Raw genomic sequence first — 11,492 nt, 5'->3', positions numbered from 1 at the left:
GGAAATGTCAGCAGTGATGTATGTAGAGATAATATAAATATAAACCATTTATTGACCTCAAGGGTCTCCCGAACGCATACATGTGCCTACCTTAAGTCCCAAGTGATGTGTGTGTGTGTGTGTGTGTGTGTGTGTGTGTGTGTGTGTGTGTGTGTGTGTGTGTGTGTGTGCGTGTGTGTGTGTGTGTGTGTGTGTGTGTGTGTGTGTGTGTGTGTGTGTGTGTGTGTTGCTTTTAAGTTCCAGGCTGTCGTCGTAAAATGTGCGCTTTCATCTGGCCACATTGAAAGCATCTAAGTATGTATAATATCAGAGTATAGTGTATTACTGTATGTGAGTCATGCACCGTGTCGTTGTTGGGTCAAGTTTTGTGTTTTTTTTTTTATGTTAACTACAGAATTCATATTGAATTTATTTGTAGTGAAGCATTTTTACGTCGACCGTTGTCCTATATCTTTTTTTTTTTCCTTCTTTCAAAGCCGAAATGTGGCCTATTTTTATTTTTCTATGCTATTCAACAGCTGTTTTTCATACGGGAAATATACAGTTATCGACATTAATTTTATATTTGTTTTGTTATAACCAATGACTGTACCTTATTCTTGTGAATACTGAATCAAGCTATACTGTAATAAATACAAATCATGTCAGTGTGTTTCGTTTGTATCATTCTTTATTCGTGAAAGACTACAAGTTCAGTCTCATAAGGTTTCATGTTCTTACGTATACTATTAAATTCTATTCTCATAAATTCAACCTGAATTGTTTTCCCTCACAAAATTATGACTTTTTAGCTTTGGGTTTTTTTTTCCTTTTAAAATTAAGACTCTTTCGAAATTGTGATTTAGTTCCTGGAAATGTATCTTTGAGTTAGAAAATACTGTATTGCTGTTTTATTTGTGGATTTTTTTAGGACTGTTCTCATCAACGTTTTTGTCGTAATGTTACTCATCAAATGTGGATTTAGGTTTTTACTATTTTGACTTTATTCTCAAAATGTTTTCACAAAATGACAATTGTTTGTAAAATTGCATTTTTTAAATGAACTATAGTTGCGCCCTCCAACTGTTTTCCGATCGTTTGTTGATACTTTCGTGCTACATCGACCCATTAAAACGTGATATTATTTGAGACTCTGATGAAAGGACAAGGTAAAAGTCTCAAGATTTGAGTTGAAATATCACCTAATGTTTTGTTTTGTGTGTGCATTTTCGCGGCTGCTCTTCAAACCCGGTGACGTGCGGTGTGACGCGGGCCAATGCCAACGCTGGGGGAGGGGGGCGGTCAAAGAGGAAGGGGGGCGTGCCCCAACTATTTCGTTCCAAACACGAATAACATCAGGAGTACGGAGTCTCTTCTTCTTTATCCGTGCGGGGTATGTAACCCAAAAGTGAACCATTTTAAAAACCCACCAGAACACTTTTTGCATGGCTTGTTGATGGTGAAGACGCGAACGGCATTTGGAGCGCTTGTATTGGGCAGACCATCGCATGCTTGGATGCTTTTTGTGTGTGCGTGCACAAACAACGAATAGCGTACCACATAGTACCGTAATGGCGGTTTTTGTTTTCTTTAATATAATAGCAGATCAACAAACACAAAGCGAGGCGACCTGCTTTGTTTTGGCGATCAATCGGAGCATGTTTGCAAATGGGAGGAGGGGACGTGTGCGTAGAGGGGAGGAGAATGTGTTGTTGCATTTTTGACGATACGCGGTGCGAGAAAATGATCCCCCAAAATGAGCTTGTTGTTGTTTTGAATGCGCCACCGACGTCGTGTAGCCGCCGTATGACTTTCGCATTGTTCCGGAAGGGAGCCCCTTTTGTTCGACGCTTCGACCGAGCACCGTCGAACAACAAAAGGCGACATGCGACACCAAACGGCTAGAAAATACCCTTTTTCTTCGACAGTGCGTATGTGTTTTCTGACGAATGGACATTTGTCGCGCCCTCTCCCGCTCTTAGCTTTGAGAGAGCAGAAAAAAAGGCAGAAGAAAACCGAGGAGAGAGGTGGAATCCCGGGCTGGCGTTTAAAGCTCCGCCTATCGTGGGCGATGCTTTAACAGCAAGCGAGCGACATGATTGGCTGGGGCTTTTCCCAAAAGAGGGCGGAGTTTAATCAGGAAAAGGTTGACCAAAAAGCGAGTCAAGTGTCAAACCAAAAACTCCAGCAAGTGTTTTGTCAAGGCAATTTCGGTTTGAGATAGTTTTCGTTCGTAATATTACAATGATAGATAAGATCGTGGTTTCTCGTAAAATGAAGACGTTCACCGTAAAATGATATATTTATACTCAAAAAATAACACCCCTATGGCCCCAACAGTACAACTTCATCCATGTCAATTTATTTCTTGTAATATTTCAACTATATTGTCTTAACGTTTGTATTTTTTCTTTTCACATGACAACTTTGTGCCATTAACTATCTATCCATCCATTTTGAACACCACTTATGCTGAACAGGGTTTCAGGGGTGCTGGCGCTTATACCGGCTGACTACGGGAGAAAGGCGGACTACACCCGGAACTGGTCGCCAATCAGCCACCACTCGCACCCTCATCCACACCGTCACTGAGTGTAAAGCGATCCCACGCTGCCCGCACACAACTCAGGCGAGTGTAACATTACACTATTAGCGACCCATCCAATCATCATTAGGATTAGGATGTTATACATTCCATGAACATTTTTTTTTCTCAAAATATGATTTTAATAAAATCCTTGGGATTTTTCTTTCGTACTTTTCAGGATTTTCTTGAAGCATAATATGATTTTACTCATAATTATTTGGATTTAATTCAAGTATCGTAAAATTAAAACGAGTACTTTTATACATTAAAACTACTGTTTCATCTCTCAAAATACGATCTTAACTAGTAGCCTAGGACTTTTCATTTCTCATAATAGTCCAAAATTGCAATTGTTATGCAGTAATATTACAGTTTTTCTACAAAATATCAGTTTTACCATTACATTTTGCATTTGCATTTCTCCTAACATTTTGTTTTTTTTCTTGTAATGTCACAACCTTATTGTCATCGTATTAGGTTTTTAAACATTTACATTTCTTTTTTGTATCATATGATCATTTTACTAGTAAACTTCAAACATTCGTTTCTCACATTACAGGTTTTGATCTTGTAATCAATCATACAACTTTATTATTCCGTTGTATTAAGATGTTTAGACATGAAACGTACATTTTTCTCTTTAAATATAATCATACAGTCGAATTTAGCAAGTTTTTCTGGTATTACGGCTTTATTCTCATAATGGTAGGACTTTTCTTCAGTAAAAACTGCCTTTACAACAAAGAGAGGAGCAGTTCAATTAAAAATCAATACTCCCCCTCCACACACATACAAAATCAAGAATTAATCCCTCCCCCCCCCCCCCGCCCCCCAAAAAAAAACGTTTAGTTGATGTGAAACAACTGACAGCAAACTACTGTTTTGCCTCAGCCATTGTCGCGCTTCCAGTCAAAATGGGAGAGCTGCCTCGTCGGCGAGCTTCATCGTCGATTGACAGTTTGAGCAGCCAATCCGGAGGAGTCAATCCGCCCCTGAGCCTCAACCTCTCTCCGAATAACCCAATAGCAAAATAGCAAGGAGGCGTGGTTCCACCAGCCGGCACGCCCCCGACCACAAGCTAACCTAACGGAGATTGTTTTCCCGTGTCGGGGAAGATTCCCCCCCCCCCCTACTTTTTGCAGCTCCGCATCCACTCTTGTTTTTGTTTTTCTTTTACAATACACACCGCGGAATAGGTCGCGTTTGACACATCGCTCGCTTCAGGCTGCACCCCGGCTCGAGGCATCGTGGTTAAACCCTGCCGAACGGATTACCGTAGCACCGTCGGTGAACTTAAAGGAGAGCGGTGAGTTCATCTTGGAAATTCATTCAGCGAGCTAACGCGGCTAGCCACGAAGCTTCCATACGTCTGCCGCAAAAAAGAAACAAATAACACGCTAAACACAAAATCCATGCCCATTGTGTTTCAAACCGGGATCAACCACTCGATTGAAGCGAAGGTGGATGCTTTAGCAACGCTACTGGTTAGCCGCATGTGCCTGCCTCCCTGTTCGCCCCCTCCGGACGTCCCTCCGAGTCTGAGCTCCTCATGTTGTTTACATTAGCTAGCAGCTAACACCGTGAAACACTCCCCCCCACTCCCGCGGCAAAGCAAGTTGTGGGGTGAAGTAGACAAAAACAAAGAACCCCTTCCCACCTACCTCGCGAATGAAGCGACGAGTCGGTGACTTTTTTCGTGTGTTTGGGTCGCGCTTACCTCCGTCGATATGGGAGCGCGTCCGCGGGGTCCCTCCTGCCGCACATGCTCCGCCAAATGGCGACCACGTATGGAACTCTAGCTCGGTGCTCATGGGGCAAGGCCTCACGTAAAATGAGGGGGGGGGGGTGCTGGCGCGAGGTGCTCAGGGCTTCCAGGGACCTCACAAATAAGACTGATAATTTTTTTTAAATTCTTTGGGAGATCAACTATATTTCTTGTCCATAATTCCGCCTCCTCATCGTAGCGAGGTTTGTGGTCAAGCAACGCTAGGCTAAGTTAGCTACTAGTTGGTAGTTGACGTGTTGGAGCGTGCAGGTCTTTTTAAATGAAGTTGCACTTTTACGATTGAAAACACTTAAATAAGGTGCTTGTTTTTTTTTTGGGGAGTGTGGCGGTAGTTTGGGGAAGTTGTAAATGGCAGAGCGACTCCCACAAGATTGTTGCTTCGGTGACGTAGCTAGTCGGTAGCTGTGATTGGCCACAGCCATTGTGTGTTTGTACTCAACTGGCGTTACAAAAGTGGACACAAAAGTCCTCAAAATGTCGTCTTGTGGGCGATAAAGCCGCGAAACACAACTTTCACCGACTTCAGTTTCGTTTCATTCATTGTTTTAGCTAGTTGTTTAGCCCCATGTGGAAGAAAAAGTACTCACTGTACTTTTGTAAAAATACAGATTCTTATGTCCAAAAAAAAGTATAGTAATATTGACCTACGGAATCTATTCATTTACAAAAAATGACTGTAGAAAAAGATTCGCCCATTAACTGTTGGGTTACAAATGGGTGAAACATTTCGCCAAGAAACATGCAAATTAATGAAAAGTTGTATCAGGTTGTTTTCTTAAATTTTTAAGGTCATGAATGAAAACAAATAATAATCCTGAGGTACCTATATACCGCTAAACGAACTGGCAACAGTTTACTTTTATACTATAAAATGCAACATTACAAGTTAGTGGGGGAAGGGGGTATCAAGTGTCAATTGTCATGTTGTCAAAAGGAGACCTCCATGCAAAATGTGTATTCTACCTCGTTGCATTGAAGTTCCCTTAGAGCCAACCTTTAATTTTGTGAGTGTCTATGCATGTTTGTCAATATGTGCCTACCCAAAGTCACCTGTGACCTGAAGGAACACCCAGAGATCGAGTCTCAATTTGTGGTTTCCCTCGCAGGTCCCTCAGCTCAGTCGAGTATGAGTTCATGATGAAGCGGCGACTGGAGGATCAGGAAACGGTTTTTGCGTCCCAGCAGCGGCGCCTCCCAGGCAACGTTGAGACCTTCCAGCATCGCGCCCTGGCCCCGGCGCCGGCCCCGCCAGCGGTGTATGAGGCCGTGGCCGACAACATGCAGCCCACCTCAGGCGTCCAGTACTCGGTCCCGCAGGGGTACCAGGTATACAAAAAAAAGATGTCGGGACTCATGCTGTCAAAGAAAATGAATATTTATACAATACAATACAATACATCCTGATTTATATCGCGCTTTCACAATTTAGTCGCTGAACCCCTCTTATCGTGTCCAAAAATAAAAACCTTTATTAAATGCTGGTGCAATGTTTTAACATTTTAAGATTCTGAACTATCATACAGGAGTAAAAATAAGTCGACCATTTTTAGTGTATATATTGGACAAACATATATTTACTTACATATTTCATTCAAGTACAGTGGTCCAGTGACTTTTGAGTTTTTTTTTTTTTTTTTTGTTAAAAACTGTCTTAAGGTCAAATTATTTATTCATTTTCTAATTGTGTTGGAAGCCAAAGTTGGAGATATGATGACCTTCAGATACACGCTGCTTATGTGAAGTGAAAAAAAAAAACAAGCGCTATATATTTAGCATGGATGTCTTCTAATAACAAAACAAAATGCTTAAATCTGTGCTTCAAATTGAGACCTGTCCATTAAGTTAAATTCATTCCCATGGAAAATGACCCATTTGCCATTGTTCCAAACCTCTTCAGGTTAACTTCCTGTGACATTATCACTTGTTAGCTATAAGAGGTGCATGTTTTTGTTTGAGGAAGGACCAAATCACACGTGTCACTCTTTTTTGCAGGTTCCCACGGTGGCTCAGAACAGCGGTGGTCACGGGCACGCGCCGAGCTCGGCCGTCCACGGGGGTTCCCACCACCACAGCCCTGCTGCCGTCCAGTCGCACGGGCCACCGGTGATGCCGGCGCACAGCCACGCGGCTGCGCCTCAAGCCTCGGCGCAGGGCCAGCAGCAGTTTCAGCGGCTTAAGGTCAGTCTGCTCCACTTTATCGAGCCGAGTGAGTAGGTGTGATGGTGAGTGTGGGCTAGGTAAGAAATTCGGTGTGAATAGAAAATGTCATTCTTTAAATCAAGAAAAACAGCGTTTTTGGAGACGACTCAAAATGCAAAATTCAGACCCGAAACTCGTCGGCCGTGCTTCCCATTAGTCCACTCATGCAGTAAATTTCCTGATTCCGTCCGCCCTTTCATTTCCTTCATTCTTGCCGCCCGTAGGTGGAGGATGCCTTGTCGTACTTGGACCAAGTGAAGTTGCAATTTGGCAACCAGCCTCAGGTTTACAACGACTTCCTAGACATCATGAAAGAGTTCAAGTCTCAAAGGTGAGCTCGCTTTAAACGTGGTATACATCAGGGATGGGCAACTTCAATGCTAGAGAGGGGGGCCACAATTTCATCAGTGCTACTCAGGGGGCCAGATAGGACCACGCACTTCCTAGCCAGACATGAGACAGAAATTCTATTTTAAATACAGACAAGATAACTGCTCTTAACGTATTCCCATATTGATAAAACATTTTATTAATGCATGTATAAAAAGATGAACATCCTGTGATTTTTTTTTCTCCCCCTAGTGCAAAGGGGTCTTTTGCATAAAATTTTCATTCAAGGATGGCACAAAACTGCTGGGGGAAAAAAAAAATATTAAGTGCAAAACACATTTTGTAATTTTTCCCCCCACAAAAACAGCTCACTGAAAATTGCAATATCATTGTGGTACTGCGTTTATCCTGCATATTATTCCAAATCTGCAAAAAATGATTAGACCTAACTCACATTGTGCAATACGGCCATGTGAGAACCAGTGAAAGCGCAACTATGAACTGTCTGCCATCAAGTGGTGATTGGTGATATTACAACTTGAAACGACATTTGACCTTGCATATTTGCAGTTCAGCACCCGCAAATTTTCCGGAACACATGTATTGACGGTTTCTCAGTGTTTTTTGGGGGAGTTAAAAAAAAGCACCTTTAAAAAAAATAATAATAATAAATTTGGGATGGAGTGGGCGGTGTTGATTCAGGAAACCACACAGAGTGTGGTCACAGTCGGCCTGAAGGCCACCAGTTGCCCATCTCTGGTATACATTCCCTGTATTACATTTATTACATCGATAGCAATAATCTCCCGACGTGTGACCCCGCGCTTGTGTTTGCGTCACCAGCATCGACACCCCCGGTGTCATCAGCCGGGTGTCACAGCTCTTCAAGGGACACCCCGACCTCATCATGGGCTTCAACACCTTCCTACCACCCGGCTACAAGATCGAGGTGCAGACCAACGACTTGGTCAACGTGACGACGCCCGGTCAGATCCACCACATCACCCCGCACGGCATTTCGGTGCAGAACATCCCCATCACAGGCGCGCCCAGCACCCAGCACCCTGCCCAGGCGCCACCCACCGCTACCACTAGCGCGCCCGCCCTCCTCACGCAGCCCGTCCCGGCCAAGATGAGCAAAGTGAGTTTCCAATGCGTTTCCCAGTATTGGGCTGAAATGATGAACTGGATCACTTCAATAATTCGATGATAAGAAAAGCCAAAGCAAAATTTCTGCCTTGAAGCATCACGGTGATCATCTTTCCACATAGGCTAATGTTACTCCAGACTCATGCACCCCCTCAGCTCAAATAAGTTCAGGAGAAGGAAAAAGTCCTTAAAAGACACAAACTCTCTGATGTTTGGGATCGTTTCACTTAAAAAAAATAATAAAAAAATCAAAATTATTTTTGTGACACAATAACTACAATATGCTGTAAATTAGGTGCATTCTGTGAATTTTAGGGAACTGCTCCAAACGCAATCCATTCAGTGACGCTTTTCCATTTGCTCTTGTGTCAAAAAAAACAGTTTTCCAATAGAAATGCGTGCAAAAAGAAATAATCTGTTCCAAGGCCCGAACTGTTGCCAACACAAACCTCTGCGAAATGCACAGGTGGTGTTTTTAAAAGTAGCATTTTCTACAACGACAAGCACTTAGCCTTTGATGCCGTGAAAAACATGTGGGAGGGTGGATGAAAGCCACCTCACCTAAAGACCAAAATGCAGCTCACTTCGCCGTGTACATTCTGTTCTTCTTTGATTCATTTATTTATTTATAAGTTCTTGTCACTTACTGTCCCGGTTACTTGTGTGGCTGAGGCAGGATACACAGACGCGCGCAGTTTCTGGGTGTCTGCGTAATAGCACATGATGTGTTTCCACCGAATATGCAGACCAGCAAACATGCGCCGTAGAAATTTCCCAATTGACCGTCACGCCGTGTCCCTCCCCGCAGCCCCCCCAGCCGCAGGCGCCGACGCCGGGCAGCCTGAGCAACCCGTCCATCCCGGCCTGCGCCGCGCCGCGCTCCCCGCCCGTGCCACTCCACCCGCCGCTCGGCGGGATGCCCGCCGGCCTGCCGGCGCAGAACAACCAGCCGGTGGAGTTCAACCACGCCATCAACTACGTCAACAAGATCAAGAACCGCTTCCAGGGTCAGCCCAACATCTACAAAGCCTTCTTAGAGATCCTGCACACGTACCAGGTCAGCGAGAGGAACTCGCCGTGAGGATTTCGCCAAAATTCAGCTTTTATTAACACATGATTGTGTATGCACTGTCTCATGCAGAAGGAGCAACGCAACGCGAAAGAGGCTGGAGGAAACTACACGCCGGCCCTGACGGAGCAAGAGGTCTACGCTCAGGTTGCCCGGCTCTTCAAGAACCAAGAGGACCTGCTCTCCGAGTTTGGGCAGTTTCTCCCAGACGCCAACAGTTCAGTGGTGAGTGATCCTCGAATTTGTTCTGTGGTCAAAGCTCTTTTTTCTTTTTTTCACAAAGTCTCACCATATCACAGATTTGTAAATTGTACACTTTTATATCGCGGATTATTCACTCTTATGTGGCGACCATTTTTCTACCGTGACTAATGTTACTGCAGATTCATTTAGCAATTAAGCCTGAGCCAGAAGGAAAAGGTGCGCAAGAGCCTACAATACAAAGACCCATAATCTCTTCGAGAGCTCTTCATACATGTATGGACGGGCGTTGACTCATTCCAAAATGTAATCAATGTGTCATTTAAATAAAGTGAAATCGGGGTGCCCGGAGAAAGCTAACGTCGCAGTCTACACGTTTGACTCAGTGGTCTTTCGTGTCCAACAGCATAAGCAGAGAGATGGACTCCAATGCATGACAGCACTTACAGAAGATTCCAATCAAAGCCACTCGTTCATTAAAAGCTGGTCGGCATCAAGTTAAAGAGTCCTGTCAAGTCAATCAGAATTGGAACAAAAGTAGGAAGTAGAAACCAAGCCATGGTGTGAAACAGTCTGGTTTTCACAGCTTTAGTGAGCCCCCCATTTATTGAAGGGATGCATTCCTCTCCACTCAGTCCCACGTCTAAACGTTTCCATTCCACTCAGCTGTTGAGCAAGACGACAGCCGAGAAGGCCGAGTCGGTACGGAACGATCCCGGCGGCACCACCAAGAAGCTGCAGCTCAACAACAAGCAGAGGCCCAACCAGAACGGCTGCCAGATCCGCCGGCATTCCGCTCCCGGGGCCGCGCCCCCCATCAAGGTACGCAAAACTTCAACTCGTTCTCTCCCGTTTCACCCGTCGGACGGCTTTGTCATTCCCATCGCCTCTTTTTGTATGTGACCAAAACAGAAGAAGCCCAAGTTACTGAACTTGAAAGATTCGTCCATGGCCGAGGCCAGCAAGCACGGAGTCGGAACCGAGTCGCTGTTCTTTGAGAAGGTACGCTGCCATTTTGTCTCCGACGTTGATTGATGTTGATGCAATGCAAAGAAATGCGAATCCCATTTACTTTAGAGCCATCCATCCATCAATTTTCTACAGTCAGGGGTGCAAACAAATTTTGTCCTGGTTCTCAGAGGGTCTCCGGATTTGGTTTTATTCCCACCCCACCGACCTCACTGGCACTGCTGAATCTCGGATTTATTCTCATTGCGATGAATAAATGTAGCCCATAGCAATGCCGTGAGAAGTGTTCTTCATCATGAAGCCATTACCTTCAATTGACCAAATATGCACGTTTTGGGGAAAAAAAAAGTTCATTTTAGTGCTGTCATTTATTCTACAGTTATATGCCGAATGTTCACCAAAGACCAAAAGCTGAATTTTCTGGGCAACCTGATGCACGTGACTGCTTACGTCATAAATTTGCCAATGTGTTTTCTCATGGCAGGTGCGCAAAGCCTTGCGGAGTGCCGAGGCCTACGATAGCTTCTTGCGATGTCTGGTCATCTTCAATCAGGAGGTGATCTCCCGGGCCGAGCTGGTGCAGCTGGTGCTGCCCTTCCTCGGGTGAGCGCTCGGTATTTTTTTTATTCCTCGCGGTCACCTCATGGCGTGCCTCTCACCCACCCATTCCACTCGTCACTCCAGGAAATTCCCGGAGCTGTTCACCTGGTTCAAAAACTTCCTGGGGTACCGGGAAATGTCCCACATGGAGGCGTACCCCAAGGAGCGGGCCACCGAGGGCATCGCCATGGAGATTGACTATGCTTCATGCAAAAGGCTCGGCTCCAGTTACAGAGCGCTGCCCAAAAGCTACCAGCAGCCCAAATGCACTGGGAGAACGCCACTTTGTAAAGAGGTGAGAGCAGCCGCGGTGCAAAGGAGACACAACCGTCGTCCCCTTAAATGCTGCGATATCGCGCAGGTCAACCGCATTTTGCTTGGCCACCCTGAGAGTCCACTTACCATCATATAACTTACAGACATGAAGCTCCAGCGCCTTTACCGTGTTTGTTGTGGGTGGTTTCAGGTTTTAAACGACACCTGGGTGTCCTTGCCATCCTGGTCCGAGGACTCCACCTTTGTTAGTTCCAAAAAGACGCAGTACGAGGAGCACATCTACAGGTGTGAGGACGAGCGCTTCGAGGTGAGTTTTTTTTTTTTTTTTTTTTTTTTTTTTTTGGGGC

Source organism: Hippocampus comes, unplaced genomic scaffold, assembly GCF_001891065.2.
Source record: "Hippocampus comes isolate QL1 unplaced genomic scaffold, H_comes_QL1_v1.1 scaffold298, whole genome shotgun sequence".
Classification (NCBI taxonomy): Eukaryota; Metazoa; Chordata; class Actinopteri; order Syngnathiformes; family Syngnathidae; genus Hippocampus; species Hippocampus comes.
The sequence above is the reverse complement of the archived record's forward strand: the minus strand, read 5'-3'. Positions refer to the sequence as shown.